Genomic DNA, 21,625 nt, shown 5'->3' with positions numbered 1-21,625 from the left:
CACATATTTTGATACAGTCTGCTTTTATTTACATCCAGTTCAAAATGCAATCTGATTTCTTTTTTTGTTTCTTCTTCAATCAGAAGCTATTTTGAAGCTTAACTTCTGAATATTTGGGGAATTTTCAGATTTAAAAAAACTTAGTTGAAGTACAGTTGACATCTTATATTAGTTGCAGGTGTACAACTAGTGATCTGAGAGTTATGTACATTATGAAATGCTCACTGCAATAGCTATAGTTATCATCTGTCATCATACAAAGTTATTATGATATTGTTGACTATACCTATGCTATACTTTTCATCCCTGTGACTTATTTATTCTATAACTGGATTTGTACCTCTTAATCTCTTTCAACCTATTTCATTTATTCTTCTCAGATTTTAAAAATTATTGATTGCTAATTTAATCCCATTACATGAGAGAACATACTTTGTATAATTTTATTTAAAATTTTTTTAATGATTTGTTTCATTGCACAAAATATGGTCTATCTTCATGAATAGGCCATTTGCATTAGAAAAAATATGTGTTCTATATGGACTTTGGTTGGAGTGTTTTATAATTATTAGATCAAATTGCTTAATAGTATTGTTAAAATCTTTTATATCCTTATTCATATTTTTGTCTACTTGTTTTATCAACTACTAAGAAAAAAGTATTAAAAAGCCCAAATGTAATTGTGTATTTATTTAGTTTTTGAGTTCTACCACATTTTTTTCTTCATGCATTTTTTTTAAAAAAGATTTTATTTATTTATTAGAGAGTGAGAGAGAAAGTGATTGAGGGGAGGGGCAGGAGGGAGAAGCAGACTCCCTGATGAGCAGTGAGCCCAACTCAGGGTTAGATCCTGGGGCTCAGTCTCAGGACCCTGAAATCATGACCTGAGCTGAAGGTAGACACTTAACCAACTAAGCCACCTGGGGGCCCCTCTTCATGCATTTTAAAGTCCTGTTATTAGGCACATACATATTTAGGATTATGTCTTCTTAATAAACTGATCTGAATATGCCTTTTTCATGGTAGTAGTGTCTTATAGGAATCATTTATCTGATATTAATAAAGCAAATAAACTTTCTTTTGAATAGTCTTTGTAGTCTTAGTCTTCTGATCATCTTTCCCTATTCTTTTCTTTTTAACCTTTGTTTCTATATTTAAAGGAGGTTTTGTTAGACAGTATATAGTTAGACATCTGACTTTCAACTAGACTGGTCTTAAAGACCAATGTTATCTTGGTTATCTTTTTGCTGCCCTCAGCATGTAGTGCAGTGTTTTTCAATGTTGAATGTGAATTGAGGAATGGAATAGCAGGAAGTAGATAATCACAGTGGACAGTGCTGAGCCATGTAGCATAATAGAATGTGTGTATGAGTTGGTTCAATTTTCCTTTTCCATGAAAATGTATTTGTTAGGCATTCAATTATGGCCAGAGCATATTTAGGAATAATTAATGGAGAGAGTGTATTTGGCTTTGAACATTGATAACTTTATTCCTATTCAGTTAACATGGCTTCCATTACTTTTTTTTTTCTTAATTGTTTAAAACAATTAAAACATTTTTCAGTTTCAGCCCTCAGGGATTGTCAGAAATAAATTTAATTTATTTCTGGACCTTGAAGAAAATGTCTTTTATTATTGGGTAATGGGTAATGGGGAGGAATTACGCTTTAATATCTTTAAAAAATAAAAGAAGGGAAAACATAAAATGTAATAAAGTAAAACATTTGGAATTATTTCATACACTCTATTCTATTTTCTCAATTACATTAAATTAAATACTTTTTTGGGCTATGAAGACTCTAAGAAATGTGTTCTATATAATCTCCATAGTCCTTTTTAGTAGATCACTTATAATTATAAATTATCTAAGTTTCTTAAAAGGCAGAAATAATTTCAGAAGTCATCTAATAATTCTAAATTTAAACAGTGGACATAATTAATGGCATATCCTTTAAATAAGACAAGTGCAAACATAATTTGCTAAATATTCACATGATTGAAAATTAATTTTTAAAAACTCAGGTAGATGATGTGCAATGTCAACTAAAGCATTGTGAGCCTGGGCATGTGCCAGAGCATATAGATGTTAACTACACATTTGTGTGCAGCCAACAGCCATGTTGAGCTGTTATTACTAGAGAAAATTATCTATAGTCAGGCTGTGTCCCAAGAAGCTACAGAAGGTAGCATTTATGACATTAGGAAGTTGTATCAAAGTTCAGCATCTAGCTCTGAGACTGACAAGCTTTGAAAGTTGATTTTATGTATACTCTGAGAACTGATCCTTCTCTTTAGAGAAGATTCATGACACTTGTTTCAAACCCAAGAGGCTATTTAATGAATTGGCAATGACAGGAATAGTCATAGGAATCACAGCACTCCTAGTCCATTTTCTTCCTGTGGTCAGATTTTATTAGAAACCAAATTATAACCTTAAAGCACTTTACATTGAGAAATTACTCTTACAAGGACCAGAAATACTGTAAATCAGACCAGAATTTCTGGTAATATGGCAGATGAAGCTGACATGAACACCCCTTCTTATTCCATTTATTTGATAATATGAAACAGAATAACAACAGAAGTCCTACAAAACCAAGCACAAGAGAAAGAGAAACCCCCAGATGCCAGAAATAAATAAGGAATGCAATGCCAGAAACTATAAGACCTAAGGCATACTGCTAAATATTTATGTAAAAACTGGTCTAGGACCAGTGGGGTTCCAGCAGATGCAAAGACAAAACCACTCCTTAAAAATGTTTTCACAACCCTTGGTGCACAGGACTCATGCCTGACAAGAAAAGAAACGACCTTTACTGAAGATAATGCACTCACCATAAAAAGTCACCAAGTACTTGAGGAAAAAAACCAAGTATTTTTAAGAATATTAATCATATTGGGAACGCTCCTACTCTGCTGTCGAGAATTTACAACTGTATAGCTCCCTGTTTCTTGCAACATCAAAGGGATGTGGCCAGTTCAAGGGAGGGGTCATAGTGGGCAACAGAGATCAGGAAGAATGGGGGCTCCTTGATGAACTCAGATTTACTTGAGTAACCCCCTCAAATATTTTCCCACCAACACATCAGGACATGTTAGTTCATTGCCAACATGCCTCTGGGTATGGCTTTTTCAGGGACTTTAAACGGTTTGATTGGAAAAATAAGAAACCATGATATAGAGAAGGAAGATTCTGGGCAATCATGTAGAGAATGTGAAAAATGGGTAGACAGAAAAGTAAGAATGGATGATGAGAGTAGGTAGTGTATCTCAGCAAACTAAAAGTATGTGGGACATGCTCTTATCCTCTGCCAACCTTTTTGCGAATCATAAAGTTACCTTATTGGGATGCTTGGGTGGCTCCGTGGTTGAGCATCTGCCTTTGGCTCAGGGCGTGACCCCGGGATCCGGAATCAAGTCCCACATTGGGCTCCTTGCATGGAGCCTTCTTCTCCCTTTGCCTCTGTCTCTGCCTCTCTCCCTCCCTCCCTCTGCCCTTTTTTGTGTTTGTTTGCATTTTGGATTTTATAATTCTCCCCTCCCCAACTCTGAAAAAGCATTATGCTAACTTATATGGGCCCTACGTGGTTATTTGTGTGTGTGTGTGTGTGTGTGTTTGTCCCGAGTTGCAAAAGACTATTTATAACAAAATACTCTTTTGTGACCTCATCTGTTTAGTTTTCTTGCCAAATGTTGCTCTTCAGAGTAGATATGTCTATAGAAAATGTTCAAAGTAAGAGACAGTGTATTAAAATTGAATTATGGCCTCGTAGATATTAAAAACATTGAAGGCCAACATGGATGGAATATGGTACCAAATTATATTAAACTCAGAGAAGGAATAGTAGTTGATTTGAAGTCACATTAAATAGGACGGAGCAAAGAGAACCCTTTGTAAGCCTAGTGCATGAATTCGATTCAACACATGCCACCATCTTCAAATAACACTTATTAAGTACACAAGTGTTTGAGGTCTGTACTCTGTTTATTAACAGAAAAAAAGACATATGTTTTAAAGAAGATGTGAGGTGTTCCTGTGCTTTTGTCATTTAAGTGATACGCCTGTGAGGTGTAAATGAAATTTTATTGATAAAACACTTCTTCATTCATTTACTTCATATGAGATTTCATACCCATCTGATCCCTCTCCTCCACAAGTCAGACTACAGCAAGACTGGAATCATAGGCGTGCATAAAATCCCCGCCGGCTGGGTCTGTGCTGTGTTCCCAGGCACACTGAACAAGCTGTTTACAATGAGTAGCCATTTGGAAAGCAGAGCAGAGCCTCTCACTATATCTCACAGAATGGCCCCAGTTGCCCCAAGCCATGCCTGTGTTGCTCACACAGTACACTCTTTATAAGTCCAGAGACGGAATTTCAATGAGGAGTACTGAGGTATGTTTTTCCAAAAGTGGCATCTGGCTCAAGGATTGGTTACGTGAATGGCCTAGCAGCTGGTTATACCTGTGGTTTCTGCTAATTAGCCTGAGGTGGTGTTGGCTGCCTCCTTGGGCTTTCAGAATACATCCAACCTTTCGTCATCATTACAACTCTAAAGATGGCCTAAATGTGTGTGTGGTAAAGTCCGGGGGCCTTTGAACTTGGTGTGGATACCTGTCTTATTGTGGACAGTGTGGATATTTATTCCCTGGCCTACACTTATCCACTAATGATGGGTCAAGTCATTTGGATTTCAAATACAGTAATAATTAATCCTGAGGAAGTTTAGCCTAAGTACAGGTTTCCTTTCCTTTAGAACCTTAGGAACAACTGTTTCTCCCCAAAGTGGGCAAATGTTTTCTTAAAAAATTAAAAATACTTCTATATCCATCTGTCTCTGTCATGCTTCTTTATTCTGTATTTATCTCTGTGGATACAGAACTGCTCTGGACATTTGAGGGATGTATATGTTTGTGTGTGGGTGCATGTATATTTATAAACAGGGTTTTTACTATAAGGGGAAAAGAAGATTCCTGGTAGAACTGTGGCCGGAAGGGCCCACTTCCAGCAGTAAAGGCCTTTGGACCACACAGACAACAGCCTCGTCCAGTCCTCCTCCCCATTTCTCTCTTCTATTCAGGAGAGGACCAATGTACAGGACCAATGTCTCTCAAACTAGAGTATAACCACACCCCTTCTCTCTCTTTCTGGGGCCTCTGTGCGTCTGAGAGCTGGCAGCCTAGCCAGATAAATGCTGTCTTAAAACATAGAGCATAGAAGCAGAAGTCTGAAGACTTGGTTCTATTTCCAGATCTATCCTTGAACAAAAGAGATGCTTAGGTACAAATCCCGTCAATCCCTCTACTCTGTTCCCAGTTGATTCAAAATGGTGATAAATAAATCGTATTTGCATGCATCTTGATTCACAGGGTCCATATGACTTTACCATGAAACTTTCTCAGGTAACAATCTGAGAAAAAGATTCAGAAAATGAAAAGAATTAATGAAGTTCTAGCTAGGAGAGAGTCTTAAATATTTAAAATTGAGGGCCTAATGTGATTAGAAGGCTGTATCAGACTGTACCAAAATTGGATCCATGTTTTGCATCAAGAGAACATAGAGATCTTGGATAATGATGTCATAACATTGTGGCTTAGCCACGTAGTCCCGAAACCTAATGCAATTCATGTATTTTACATTACCCTTCCTCTGCCTTTTCTCTACCATTAACTATGGCCAGCCATGTGAGTTGAAACTCCCTAGCAATAAAAAACCAAAACAAACAAAAAAAACCCCCTCTGTTTCTTCTTTCTTAGAAACCTTCTGTCCACCTGACTTCTACTTTTTGCTCTCTGAAATTACTTTTGACATGCAAGTTTGTTACCCCCAGAGTCAACCTAAATTTTATTTCTGCACCAATCCTGAAGCAGGCCTCCACATTTTTAAATTCATACTCACCCACCCTACCCCTACTGCCACACAAAATTCATCCCAAAGCACTAGGGAGCAATGTAGAGCTTACCAAAGATTTCACAGATGAAATAGAAAGGATGCTTATGTAGCCTCCCCACCCCAAATACGTACAATAAGTAAGCTAGTAAGCTACAGTTACACGATTTTCCCCCCAGTCAAATGTGTAAACAATTTTTTTTTCCCCAACAGGATGTATAACATCTGACTCAGGCCCTTACCCCTCTGCACTCAAATTTCTATCCTTGATCTCCTACCATAATTCTTCTCTTTCAAGAAGTTTGGATACCAGCCTGAGGGTCTCTTTAGGCACGCATAGCTTATCAACTCTCTTTTTCAAGAATTCAATTTAGGGGATGCCTGGGTGGCTCAGTGGTTGAGCCTCTGCCTTTGGCTCAGGGGTGATCCCGGGGTCCTGGGATTGAGTCCCACATCGGGCTCCGTGCATGGAGCCTGCTTCTCTCTCTATGTCTCTGCCTCTCTCTCTGTGTGTGTCTCTCATGAATAAATTTAAAAAAAGAAACTCAATTCAGGTATGCACCACAGTCAAGCAGGAGCCTGTGTGCTTGCATGTCTTCCCATGGTGTTCAGCGACGCCATGTTGTTAGATTGAAATTAGCTGTGATGGGAAACCAAGGAAATTGGCAAATGCCACACATCAAGGGAGCCTCTACCTTCCCCCCATTTTTTTCCCCAGAGAACCAGTTGTTAAACATCCACCAACACACAACTGGGTGATATGCAGAGCTTTTAGTGACAGGTGCAGCATGGGAACCAATCAAAACCAGCACGGTCATTTTTGCCCCATAAGTGCATGCAGCTAGTAGCAGCCCAGTTGTTTTCAATAAAGCAGGTGTCTCCTTGCAAAACAATGTTTCTTCCAACTTCTGAGTAGTTAAATGTTTCTTTTTTTTTTTTTTTTTAATTTATTTATGATAGTCACAGAGAGAGAGACAGAGGCAGAGACACAGGCAGAGGGAGAAGCAGGCTCCATGCACCGGGAGCCCGACGTGGGATTCGATCCCGGGTCTCCAGGATCGCGCCCTGGGCCAAAGGCAGGCGCCAAACCGCTGCGCCACCCAGGGATCCCTAAATGTTTCTATAGATCATCCAGAATTGCTTTTATTAGAATGCCAGGGACGATATTTTGTAATATACGTCCTTCCAAAAATTTGAAGGGATTATTTAAAATCTAAATAAAGAAAAAACATTAACATCTTTAAAAATCTCAATTTAAAGATTTCTTTTGTAGGGGAGAGATCCGTTTTTGAGAAAACAGTCATTCATTAAATGATGCTTTGTATTTTACAAGTTTTATATTGAATATAATCTATTGTCTTTATTTGAAAGGACTTCTGCATTGCGATTAGGGTAACGGGTGAAAGGTAATTAGGAAATTTTGGCAAATTCAATTAGAACCCCAGTCTTAGAGGGGCGCCTGGCTGGCTCAGTGGGTAGAGTGTGTGACTCTTGATCTTGCGGTTGTGAGTTCGAGCCCCATGTTAGGTATATAGGTTACTTAAAATATTTTTTTAAAATTCCAGTTTTAGAAGTACAAAAATGTAAAAAGTAATGTGTTTCTTAGAATTCAGGAAATGCAGCGAAGGGGGTTGAAGCAGGAAACAGAGAGTGATGAGCATGTCAAGACAGATCCTTAAACTGGAAAAAGCAGCTGAGGAATCCATAGTGCTGCCATGGAGATGGTCAGCTCCTCGTGGATTTCTTTGTACTTCCAGGAAAGACTTAGGCAAAAGTAATCTTTTACCTTATTAGGTGAGAAAGCGTGTATAGAAAACATTTTTCAATAAGAGAGTTAGCATTTCTAATTACAGAAGAAAAGATTTGATGTAAGAAGCAGCTCTGGGGTTCCTGAGATAAGGCTGTTGAGGAGGCCAATTTAGCTTAAAATTAGGAGACAAGGGTGATGCAAAGTAGCACTTTAAAATAAAATCAACGAAGGAATTGAAAATTGTATCAGACAGTTGGGATGGAAGCGTACCAAATTGAATTAATGTCTACTGAACACAACTCATCATTAAAACATAAAAGTTTTAGTGTTATTTCACTGGATTTTTTTGAAGAGTTTTTTTTTTTTTTTTAATTAAAAAGATGAAAAAAAAATCCAATGCTTCTCTCCTAGTGTGCTATTGTGGCTGTGTGTCTGTCTGAGTCCATTATGGCCACTATAACAAAATATCAGACTGGGTAGCTTATGAACAGCAGAAATTTAGTTCTCACAGTTCTGGAGGCTGGGAAGTTCAAGATCTAGACACTAGTGTGATCCTGTTCTCTGGTGAGGGCCTTCTTGCTGGGTCCTTTCATGGAGGAGGAAGCCAGGATCTCTCTGCAGCCTCTTTAGTGAAGGTACTAATCCCCTTCACTAGTGCTCCACCCTTATCACTTTAAGTACTTCCCAAAGGCCCCACCTCTTAATTCCATCATCCTTGAGGGTTAGAATTTCATTGTATGAATTTTTGGGGGACACAAGCATTCAGATGATAGCAGTGTCAGATCACATCTTTTAGATTTATCAAGTAAGTGCCTGCTTCACAATTAGAACATAAATGCTGCAAATATTACTTCTGTTTGTTTTCTATTTTCTTAATTATTAGTATCAATATTTAGGCCATTTGCTTAGATTTTTTCTTTTAAAAAGTTAATGTGTAAGTTTTGACAAGCAGTGATTTATTATGTATTTGAATCTGTACATACTCTCTGTATTCTTTCATTGATTTTTATGCCGTGAAAGACCTCCATCCAGAGAGCACATAAAACTAACCTATATTTCCTTTTTTTATAGTTTTATATATGCAGTTAACTCTTTAACACACTTGAAAAGAATTTTAGTGAATGGTTTGTGATAAAGCTCTAATTTTATTATCAATTTTTGCCTTTTTTTATTATCAATTTTTGATTAATAGATTGTATTCGAACTTTGCCTTTTCTTTTTTATTTCATTTATAATGTGGCCTTTATAATATAACATTATTACACATAACAGGATCTGTCTTTGACTTTCCTTTCTTGTACCATTTATTTGACTGTAGAATCTTTATATTATTAATTATTACACCTCCTATAAGGATTTTAACAATGAGAACTGACTGAATGCACCTCTCCATTGATTTTCATTTTCAACTGATCTAGTTATCCATTTATTAATCAACACAAATCTCACCAAAATTTTGACTAAATATATATTAGACCACCAAAAGTTTTATTTAAGAAAAATTTCTATTGTCACAACATTTATTTAGAGACATGGTACTTTTTTCCCTTTTAAGAAGACAATGTTTCTACTTTACTGCTATATGCTAAGTGTGGGGTTGCTCCCCAACAAATATTTATGGAAGAATGCAATTTTAAGCAGTAAACACAGTCTGAGGAGATTTGTGAGAAGTACCTATTCTTCACTATAAAATAGCAGAAAATTGAGGAAAGGTAGAAGAACAATGGGCTTTGAATCAACCCTTACACCACTGGTATTTTTTTCTCTGTTAGGTCTTGTGTTCTATGTCTTTCTGTATCAGGTTTAAATTTTTCTGCCTAGATTTGAAGACTCTGAGTAACCAGATTATTTCCTCTATATTCCTTGACTTCCACTTTAACTAGACCCCATCCTTCACCCCACCCTTCCAACCACACCATCTGCTCTTTGTCTTTGCTCCTTTGTCTCCTTCACAGGGCAGGTATCTGTCTGCAACTCTAATAATCACCAGCCACCAACGTCTACCCACTTCCATTCTCATGCTATTAATCTTCTAAATAATCTCTTTAACAACTTAATAATTTTTAAAATAATTACTTTTTACATATATTTTTTAACATTCACACCCTCTTGCTGTAATTCTTTTATTAGTTTTAATTGCTTGCCAGTTCCTTATATTGGCTATTTAAAAAGGCAGAATCACAATCATGAGAAATTAAGATTAATTTTCACTCCCCTTTTCATTTGTGAGGTATCTTATTTATGTTTAATATCTCAATGTATTGGCTAAAACTTCAAGATAATCCTAAATGGTGGGGCAGTAATGGACCTTCTTACCTTGTTTCTGATATTAGTGGAAATAGAAATGTGTCAGATGTCTTGAAGTAAATATTACTTGCTATGGACAGAATTTCTCTTTTTAGTCTGTAGCTGAAATTTTAATGAATAATTGGAATATTAGTCGCTAGCCCCTTGTATTTCAAATGAATAATATTGTTTTGTGGCACTTCACCTCAGGAGCCCATCTGAGGGGGACTGGTTAAATCAGATTCGGGAGTACTCCCATCCTTCAGATCCAGGCATGGTTCATCATATTCTGACATCTCTTTCTGGCAGGTTGGAACCTTCAGTTATTATAGGTAGAAAATGAGAACTGATCCTAAATTGCAAGCTGACACCCTCAAAATCACAGGGTCAGAGAGAGCAGGGCTGGGATGGGACCTTGGTCTCCTTCTTATTCATTTGCTGCTTTTGCATTTTGAGGAGGGCAGGTTATCTCTAGGAGCCCCAGATCTTTACATGCCCTCAGTGCTTCGACAATGTGATTTGTTCTGTCAGTGGGAAGGTGTCACAGGAGTGATCCAGTCGCTCTGGAGTTCCCTAGAGTGAAAGAAAGTGACCCACAGCCTCTCTGGATCCATTGAATTTACTCAAGTGGTACATGTTCAACCCAAACTTGGAGCAAATGAAGGAGATGTTTCTCTCAGTCAGCTGTAAATAGCAGCAAAGATGAGCCTGATTGAGGGGACACATGGAAAACATGGGAAACCACGATAACAGAGTATCTCTGGTCTTGTCTTTTCATGTTTCTTTTCTTCCTTTCTAGCCCCTCCTCACTTCTTTCTGGATCTACCACAGGTCCTTCAAGGAAAATAGAGAGCTGCATACTAAGAATGTGCAGGGATAGATTTCAGGAGGTTTAAAAAGAGCTGCATAATCAGTACAAGGAGGACATGACAGTCTGTCTTGGTGACCAGTGGGAGTCCATGACACTATGTTTTCTGCATGGTTGAATTTCACAAAACTGTAAAATAGCAAAGAATGAATAAGCAAACTAATGTGAGAGTGAAAGAAAGATGAAGAAGGAAAGGAGAGAGGAAAGAAGGGAGGAAGGGAAGGGAATAACATGATTTTCATCTTTGTATTTCACAAAGTAAGGATATAAGGGAAAACTTGCCATAGGTTCATTGCCATCATTTTTTTAGAAGAAAGAACACCAAAAAGTGGAAAGGTTCTTAGAAATACATAAAGTTAGCCTACAGATAACCTTTTAAAAAAATTATTTATATAAGAGAGAGAGAGCATGCACGGGGAAGGGCAGTGGGAGAGGGAGACAGACTCCCTACTGAGCCTGGAGCCAGACATGGGGCTCAATCCCAGCGCCCTGAGGTCACTATCTGAGCAGAAAACAAGAGTCAGACTCTTAACTGACTGAGCCACCTGACGCCCCTAGATAGCTTCTATAGAGTCTACCTTAAGTTTAGGGAAAAAAAAAAAAAAACCAAATCACTACCTTGCCCTCTGTTTCCTTTCTGTGTTTTGCCACAGACTAGCAAAATACTTCAACACAGTATTTTGGTCACTGCACTGGCCTTTAGAAGCATCAGACATTGTGGAATGTCAGAAGTAACTTCCTTGACTCTGAAGGATGGTGACTTTTGGGACTAGAAGAACAAAAGGTATGTTTGTTCTTAGGGTGCTGGATCCAAAGGGTCTTTAAGGGCTAGAAGTAAATATGAAGGGAAATTGACTCCAATATGATGTAAGGCAATGTGCCGCTGCCCATGGGCAGAATGCTGAAGCCATTGGCAGAGTCATTACACTTGCAGTAAATGCACAGACAGACCTGTGGCCCTGTCACTGGTAACTACCTCAGCTAGTGTGGGGATCAGTATGAAGGTAACTGGTGTTGTGAAGGGGGTATAATGAGGAGTCAAGACTGAAGCTCCAGCCTCTTTCTAGGGAGACGTGTATTTCAAGGTCCTGTGACATGTGTACAGTATCTCTATCCCTATATTCTGACATGCATTTTCTAAGATAATTATTTTCATTGAATATGCTGACCTTTTTTAACAGTCACTTGCCTGGGAATATCTGAAATATGGATGGTAATAATGCTTACAGTGACTTTAATACACTGAGTAGTATAAAATGGCATTATTTCTGGGAATTGGTTCTACAAATCAAGCTAATTCTATTTTTCCTGTCAGCTAACTTTCTCAACTTATGAGCATTTACTTAAAATGCTTGATTATCTGCCATCTTTCTCCTTTGGATAGTGGATGATTTCATGCTTATACCTGTGCAGGTCATTCCGCCTACTCATTAGAATATTTTGCCACTGAAATGGATGCTGATTGTCCCACTTTCATGGGACATCCCATTTGGTGCATGGATTATCTTCCTTGAGCCCAACTCAAGTTTTGCTGTCAGCAATCATAACTGATTCTTCATTTTTATTTTTATGTTTTAAAGATTTTATTTATTTATTTATGAGAGACACAAAGAGAGAGGCAGAGACACAGGCAGAGGGAGAAGCAGGCTCCATGCAGGCAGCCTGATGTGGGACTTGATTTCAGGACTCTGGGATCACGCCCTGAGCCAAAGGCAGACACTCAACCACTGAGCCACCCAGGTGTCCCTAATTGATTCTTCTGAGTGAACAGAAGTTACCACTATATCACATGCCTGACCTATTTAGTATACCTTCGTATTTTATATCTACAATGTTATTTCAGTTATTCTCAATATTTTTAAGTTGTTTTCTATTGCCCAGTTTTAAATAATGCTTGCCTAGTCCAAACCAAAAATACTGCACTAATATGAGCTCAGATAACCACTGGGTACATCAGAGCCTTCCGTATAATTGGTACGCGGATTCCTGTTTCTGATTTCCAGGTAAGTGTTACACAGAAGGAAACTTTTGGAAGTGAAGCTTTTAAGGACAATGACATTTGGCCTTATTATTTTTAAATCATATTTCCTTAGTCAACAGACCCAGAATACTAGCCAATAATCTTGGATTTCATTAAAGACTGGAGGCAGAAGAATCAGATTGTAGGTATTCTCTACTGAAAATTGCTATTTCATATTCATTTTCTTCAAAATCATAATTAGTTTCTGTGATGGTAAGAGCTGAATAGGCAGACCAACTTGTCTGTGGCGTCCAGCCAGCAAGTGTGTGTACCTCATGGCACCGTGTCACGAAGAGTCATGCCATCTTACTGCTACCTACTTTATTGTGGAAGCTGAGGGAACTCACCAAAACTTCCATTTACAGGTATCCATTCTCAAGGGTGTTTCCTACCTTGTACTTGTATCCAATCCACTTCCTTGCCTAGAAGTGGTGAATTTACATGGAGATTCAAAAGTTGCAAAATATCAACAGTCCCAATACATTTCTTAAAAAGCTCAGTGACTCAGGCTGATGAAAGGGCATGAGACCACCAACCTAAGCCAGATGGGCCCTGGGGAGGCAGAGACACTTCAGTCATGTCAGCCTATGACCGTTAACAACTAGACAACTGATGCATTCTGTACCAACAGCTGGAGCTTCTGGGAGGTCTTTAACCATAGCCCTAAGCAAAGGGCATTGAGGTAATCCAGGATGGAGGTCACCAACGGATGGAAAACTGTGGTGGGATTCTCACTGGTTAGGAGAGAGAAGAGGTTACAGCCTTTTTGCCAAATCCTCTGTGGCTGGATTCAGTGCCCAAATGATGATTTCCATTGCGAATGCAGTCTAACATTGGTGGTATCTGTCTTTGGGAGAAAAACAAGTCCCGATACTGAGTACCACTCTTTCGGCAAGAAACACTGCCCGAATGTGTTCTCTGGGTCTGATTTCACATAGTTGTGATAGGGAATTTTCTTATCTGGAATAATTATTTCAGGGACAAAATGCCTTTAGGAAAATAAATGAATGGTGAAGCTATTGAAATCATCCTGGAGCTAGAAGGTCCTGTATTGTTCTTTTTTTTTCAAAATTTCCAGGTTGAAAGAGAAGATGGGCAGTTTCTTAATCTAATTAAGACAAATATACTATAAAAGAGAAGCAACTTTTTTTCCCCCCACCCCTCCAACCTACACATTTTTCTTTGAGATTTTAGTACTGGATTATTAGTTGGTAACTTAACTCACACAAAGCCTTGTTCAGAATACACTTCAGAACTCCACTCTAAGCAATAAAGCAACAAAAAGACATGTCCATATACTTTGGCATTGTGCTGGCAGTAACTGAAATGCATAGCATCATACTCTTCGGGGGCTGCTTCCCCAGACAAGCAGGGAGGACAGATGTGTGAAAGAACAAACACTCCCAGCTATGCCTAATATTGTACAAATGCACAGAATTGAAGTATTTATAGCTTCTATAGGCAGAGATATAAATGAGTTTTGTTTTGTGGTTTGGAAATATCTGTGGCTCTGCCTGTGATGAAGGGAGACATGTGAGTCACATATTAAGCAAGGATTTCTTCTGCTCATGTCTGATGTGCATGCAACATGGCCTTTGCCATCAACAGCCAAGAATAGAACATTCATATTTAAGCAATAGGCAAATGCATACAAGACTTGACAACGCAAACAGGGCTGTCCTGGGGTTGGGCTCAAGAGCAGTATGCTCTGTGAGCACCAGAAGAGGGGGATTCATTTTGAGAAGGCTCACTTCCCATGTCAGATGCAGATCACTTGAAACTCCAGCAGAAGTTTCAGCCATGTCCTCCTTTCCCTCTCCCTGTTAAGATGATGTCAGTGCAGTGAGGATCTTCTTGTCTGTTCAGATTATTGTTTTTTAAGTCCATATGAATGCTTTTTGGTTTTGCTGGATTCTAGATATTGGACAGGAATTCCCAAGTTGCCAGATGTGTGCTTGCACACACACACACACACACACACACACACACAGTTGTATTGCATTAGAATTAATGGTTTAAAACATAGCAAGTAGTGAAACACTTTACATGTCTTTTGATTACAAAAATAGGTAGAATTATGGAAGGAGTAATTCCTGGGAATAAAAGGTATCGTCAATGATAGTGTAACAGCATTGCACAGATGATACAGAGGGTAACAGATGGCAGCTACATTCGTGGGGAGCATGGCATAACATAGAAGTTGAATCATACGTTACACACCTGAAACAAATGTAACATTGTGTGTCAACTATACTACAAAAGGGATGGAGTCACCATGACGTATCTCTTACAGTGGCCGAATGCCCTAGCAGATTTTCAGAATAAATGAATTGTGTGCAATGAACCATGTATAAGCTTTTTTCAGTCCTTCACACTGAGTCTATCCTCAAATCCTAGCAATTTTTCTGAAGTGATAGTGTCATGATAGCTGTAGGACAAACCTAGAAATAGACTTGTAAGTTAACCTCATTCAAGTCTTCTCTCTCTTCAAGCCGTCTCACCAGAAACTCTGGTTCTTAGGAATCCTCATTTCCTGTGTTACTGCAGTGGTCTCCTGTCTAGCCCTCTGACTGCTTACAGGTCTGATTAAATTCAATAAACAAGTAGTAAGTACCTATTTTCCAGGCTCAGTGCCAGGCTCTATCCCTTTATTTAGAACCAAATTACAAAGTGTATGTATGTACGTATGTATGTTTCCTCTAGGGATGCCATCTAACCAATCAGAAAAAAAGCCTGCTCCCCAGGGCATGGGCCTGCGCATACACGTCTTGTGGCAAGCCTCGTGAGTAACACAGGCACACACACACATACTTCTTGGTTGGTTTATTTACCCCGTCTTGCCAGATCAATCAATGCTGTACACTACATGTTGTCCAGCTCTCTAATCCTTCCCACCTCCCTGACTGTGCATAATTTAGAGCTGCGTCCCAGTAGAGCTGAAATGTATGAATCCCACTACCTACCTTTCTCTTGCACTAAGCATTTGATTATAAGCACCTTCAAGGCAGAAGCTGTATCCCCCCATCCTCTTTGTCACTCCCCACAGCTCCTTCTCTGCTACAGCAAAATGTACACATAGCACATTTTCATATACAGTAGACTTCTTTGCTATAGCAAACTTTCTGTAAGTTCTATTTTCCTTAAAACAGGAGGCTTATGGGGAATGAAGAGCCATGTACCTCCTCTCTCTCTCTCTCTCTCTCTCTCCCTCTCTCTCTCCCTCTCTTTAAAAAAGATTTTATTTATTTATTCATGAAAGACAGAGAGAGGCAGAGACACCGGCAGAGGGAGAAGCAGGCTCCATGTGGGGAACCTAATTTGGGACTTGATCCCAGGACCCCAGGATAACACCCTGAGCCAAAGAGCTCAACCACGGAGCCACCCAGGCGTGCCTCCTCTCTCCCTCTAGTCCAGCTGCTTCTGGTGGGGTGAGTGCTTGCTGCTCAACTCCCCTTTGCCCATCTGCCCAAGTTGGGGAGAAACCCGGGCCTTTTGTTCAGTCAAGCAGGAAAGAGACATTCAGATGAAATTGAATAGTATTTGGTCAGGTGCCTAAGTTAGTGTTTGGGGAAAAAGCATGGGAATATTTCGTCTTTACATTTGGCCTCCTTGTTATATACTATTCTAATTATGCAGGGCGATTCAAAGCTCAGTTCAATGGTTATTTTTCAGGTGCACCAATTAGGAGTAGAAATAGGAGCCTGGGGCACTTCCCATGACATTCAATATTCAACATTCAACACCCAGCATAGCAAGACTAGGCCGTCACTCACTGAAGGTGTTTGGCTCCAGTTATAGAGATTTGAAAGCTTGGAAACTTTAGAAAATGGGTCATACTCTATATACTTTTCCCCCATGCCAAATAAAATAATATGAAGCATCTAAAAAATGTTATCAATAGCATATTTTTTCTAACAAAAATATATGTTATGGAAAAATAGAAAAACAAGTATGTAATTATCTACAAAAATAGGATCATCGTGTATACAGTGACATTTTTCTTTTACATTTTTTTCATTTATGTTAATAAATGTTTTCCTAAACCAGTATACTGCAAAGTAAGTTCTGTCTTCCATGAGTTATTGATAAATATTACATATAAAAAAAGAAAAGAAAAGACTCTTGATTAGCTAAATCTTAGCAGTCTTGGGTTAAACAGGGTTTTTCTGCTATTGGACATTTGGAAGTCTTTAATGTATATTGTGATTCTTAAAATAAGGGATATAGTACAGAAGTTCTCTAAATTATTTACCAAGTATATTATTTATATATTACATATATTGTATATATTTGTGTAGTTTTTCTAAACATGTGTTCCCTTGGACACCTCTGGATATAGAAGTAGAAGTAGGATGGAGAACTATGATCAATCTTAGGACATAGCCTGAAAAATTAATCAACACATGTTGTAAACATTTCTGCATTGATCATGTTTCTTATGTGTATCTGTATATATGTGCTTCTTTATTAGCAAGAGAGTGAGGGATTTGACTACAGAACCATTAATTTGGCATTATCACCTGCTAACATTCGATACTATTAATGTTCTGTGCAACATAATTTAAGAAATGTGGCTCTGCAGTATTCCCTGATATTACAAATGATGCTTTGGGGCTACATGACCCTTATTCATCCCAAGAGTTGATGCTGGTTTTCTGTATCTAACCGTGTTCAGAATATGACATCACTGCTTGCTTTATTAAAGACACAATGATCTATATCAGTTAATTAATTTTTCCAATTCTAGTCTGGGGCTTCATAAAAATACACTGGCCAGAGAGGAAGCTGTTAGTTGATACTGTATAATTTCGGTTTAGAAATTCTTAGGATCTTTAAGCAGAAATGCTCCTTTGTGGGAGAAAAAAGAGCAACGGCCTGAGTTTTTAGCAGGAATTCACCTCCACTCACAATGGTCATTTTTTTTTCTCTGACTTTGTGCTCTGCCTAGGATTTTGTTTTACCCATCCAGCATCTTTGTTTGCCTTCTCCTAAGCATATTCATCTCCTGCTCCCACAGTTGTATATGTCCTGTGGTTTCCCATTTGCTCTGTGTTTAAATGAAAAATGTATATAGTTTCTCTCTCAAATTAAGTTGTACTTATCAGCATTTTATGCAAAACAGTTTAAAGACAAATCTGCAGCAAATGAGCTGCTTGGTGCTGCTGATACGGTTCTTTAAAAAGCAGAGGTTTCAGAAACAGCTTATCCATCAATAGCTCCGATGGCACTTTGTGGTTGCTTTGCACAAACATATCCCCTTTCTCTCCCAACCCTATCACCACAAAAGATAATTTACTTGCCATTTTGGCTGCTTTTCTTTTGATTTTAAGAATCTTTCCTTTCCTATTCTGTTTATCCTAGGTAGTGCTGGGAGACTTCTATAAATGTACAAGTCAACAATGGGCGATGCGTTTCATGTCAGGAGCATAAGAGGAAACCATGATTGGGACTTTGTTCTCCAGCAGAATGTAAAGATGGCTTATCCTTTAAACCTCAACTTCAGTCTCCTGATGAAAATAGATTGCCACCATGAATTTTTGATGCACAAGTCATAAATGTTTGAAAACTATAAACTGTGTGAAATACATGCCTAGAGGGTCGGTTATATCCTGCATCGTTTTAAAAAATTACTTCCTAGTGTTCTCACCTGCCTGATGTATCCATTTATTGGTGTACTACTTCTCATAGTGACCCATTTTCTTTTCTTCCCTCACCGTTTATTCATGGGGAAGTTATGACATGTTGGTTTCTTTGCTGTATGGATAGGGTAGGCTATGATGTGGATCTCCTCAGCAGTTCATTAAGCACACTCCAAAACATGTCATTATCAGTGCTATGCATTTATTTCTTAGTCACCACATGCAAAGGGTTATTCTGGGCATTGAAGGAAGGTGTAAAATTGGAGCCCTGCTTGCCAGCGGCTGGAAACAAACCAGAGGAACAGGGCCAAGCTGTAAGAAGGGAAGTACGCAAGTGTCACCTGAGTGGTCCAGTCAGGTATGAAGCAAGGGGGGCACATGACCTGAGTTTTGAAGAAAGGAGGGTAATATTTCAGTAAGTGAAGAAAAGCAACACATGTTTTAGTCAAATATAGCAACTTGAAATTGTTATCCTTGTAACTTTGGAAAGATCAATTTATCTGGAACAACTATGCTTACTTTGGTGCTACTCTTAATGTTTTCCAACTGTTTTCCCTTATTCCGGGAGCCATTAATCATTGGAGGACTCTCGATGAAACTTATGGACCCTTTCTTCAGATAGCCGCTCATGGGCACCGAATTTCCAAGGCTCCACTCACCCCTCAAAGGCTGTTGTTGTCACCACAATTCTGCACATTTCTGGGGTGCAAATTGCATTTTATATATGCACGTTATCTCTCTTAATTGTCAACAACATTCCTATGAAGCAACCAACTTTGCCACCCCTGGTTTCACAGGACGCTAAAGATTTGATTAAGTGGATCACCTGAAGCCACTCAGCTAGTCAGAGTCAGACCTGGGATTCCAATAGCTTGGTAAAGTGTCCCTTCCTTGTGTCTTTTCTCCTCCTCTCTGACCAGGAAGGTCCTTCCCTAACCAATCTCAGAGTCAACTTATTCTGGTCTCAATCTGGTGGCTGGCTACTGTGAGCTTTAAGTAATGGTAAACACTCCCTTCACTTCCTTGGAGATGCTTATTGACAGGACAGCTCCATCACCCTGTGTGTTTACAGAACTCATACATGTGTTTGTGTCGGCACTGGTGTGACAGTGTGTAAAAACATAAGTACCTCTTCCAGGGATGTCATTAAATGGAACAAGATCATGCTTGTAATTTAAAGTGATAAAGAACACAAGACATGGCATTGGAAGGAGTCTTCAGCATATGTGTATGGGAGCTGAGGACTGAAGCTGGGCGGTCAGCTCCTGGCTCGGGTCCACTTGTCCAAAGCAGGGTACCAGGTATTAGGCTGGCATCAGTTATTAGTATATCAGGACGTGAACTCGTGGGAGAAGCTGCTGTAGGAAAAAAGGAAGTTGTAGAGAAAAAAATATTTTCCAAGTTCCCTAACGTGTCACCCTAGGGCACCAGGGAGGAGTCTGAGAGGAGGCTTTCCACCCCTGTCAGCACCTTCGCGGGGCCTTTCCGCCTCATGTGCTTCCATTTCTCCTAGAGGCAGCTGATTTCGGGCTGAAATTACCGTCATGTAAGTTCAGCCAAGTAGCAGTCACATCCAAGTCATGCCAGCCCCACCCTGACAGGACTGAGGGTGAGTCAGGCTTTCCCTGGGATTCAGGGAACCTTCTGTGAATCCAGAGAAAATCCCTCAGGAAGTCATGCCTAACCATAAAGGCTGCTGGGCCAGCGTGAATCTATCACAGGAGAGGAAAAACACTATCTGCCCCCTGATGAATAAGGGGTCTGTTCCCTCACCACAGTGTCTCTGAAGTGCCACCCAGAGCCATTCCTCAGTGGTGAAATGACCCACTTTCCCTGGGCTGCAGGCGAGCTGGGAGACTGCCTCTCCTCTGAAGGCTCAGGCAACCCGCTCCAGCTTCTCTGTTTCCTTGACTGAAGTCACTTCCATTAGCTCCTGCACCTTGAAGGAATGGAAATCTCTTTGATGGGTCTACAGAGCACACATTCAGCATCCCTGCCATCCCTAACCACTTCTGTCTTTTGCAAACTAGAGGCACGTTTATAGTACAGAAATGCTCTGCTGATCTGGGGGACCAATGGGCATTTCAGGCAGAAATGATGAAAAAGCACTGGGAGTAGCCAAAGGAAGTATCATTCTTACCACACAGGGCAAGAAAACCATTATGGTGGTTTGCTAGTAATTACTAAGCACAAAATAACATAACATGAAAATCTGGAAAATACTGAGTTAAACAATATTGTATAGATTTCTTCACTGTACAGATTTTTTTCTCTTTTATATGTTCATATTTATTGCGAATCTTCATGAGGGGAGTAATTAGGCAATATTTCCCAAATGTTCTTGGTCAAGAAATACTTTTTAGGTGAAACATACCACAGTATTTATTTAAGTGCAAACATCCAGAGGGTACCATGGTATAACAATGTAACAAAACATTTGATGTTCACGACCAGAACTCTGAATATATAGAAAAGATTTTGTTTTGTTCATAAAATAAGTTCATGATGATGAACTAAAGTGTTAAAGATAAGTCAAAATGATTTTTTTGGAAGAAGAATAGTATAAGACAGGACATTTAGATATATGGTTGGTGAATATGCCTGTTGGATATATAAACATACATTAAGCACTAATAACTAAATCTGTGTAGAACTGGCTAGGAATTATTTATAATAAATAACAGCAGAAAGCTAAATATAACCTATAATATATAAGCAGTTAATACCTGCTTTTAAAAAAGGGCATGTCAAATCCTTTGAAAATTAATGGATTATGAAAAAATATTATACTGCAGAAGATTGGTTATCTATTTGGAAACAAAAAACCAATTTAGATTCTTACTGCCTCCAGATGTTACAATAAATTCCAGATCAATAAGAATGGAAATATAAACAAACAGAACCATGGTAACTAAAAGAAAAGAGAAACACATATCTGTTTCATCTCTAAGTAGATGGGAGAAGAATTAAAAGCATTTAAAATATAAAAATTAAAATTCACATACTTGAATACCTAAAATATTTGAATATTTGAATCTCAAATATTAACATATTTGAATATCTTTGCGTATCTAAAAGTTTAAACAAATCAAATGATGGTCAATAAGTTGGGAAGTGTTAGAAGCCAATTATGTAATATTACTATATGAACCATATAGTGGGAAACATACCC

General features: G+C 38.7%; 1 long non-coding RNA gene across 1 annotated transcript in view; it reads left to right on the top strand.

Moving 5' to 3' along the window:
• LOC144281660 (uncharacterized) overlaps window positions 1-18,449 on the top strand; it is a 29,542-nt gene extending 11,093 nt beyond the window's left edge. The window contains exons 2-3 of the long non-coding RNA XR_013350093.1: window positions 11,448-11,578; window positions 18,176-18,449. This is a non-coding gene — a long non-coding RNA (uncharacterized LOC144281660). The remainder of the gene's footprint in view (window positions 1-11,447; window positions 11,579-18,175) is intronic.
• The last annotated feature ends 3,176 nt before the right edge of the window (window positions 18,450-21,625 follow it).

Source organism: Canis aureus, chromosome 13, assembly GCF_053574225.1.
Source record: "Canis aureus isolate CA01 chromosome 13, VMU_Caureus_v.1.0, whole genome shotgun sequence".
Taxonomy (NCBI): Eukaryota; Metazoa; Chordata; class Mammalia; order Carnivora; family Canidae; genus Canis; species Canis aureus.
The sequence above is the reverse complement of the archived record's forward strand: the minus strand, read 5'-3'. Positions and strand labels throughout refer to the sequence as shown.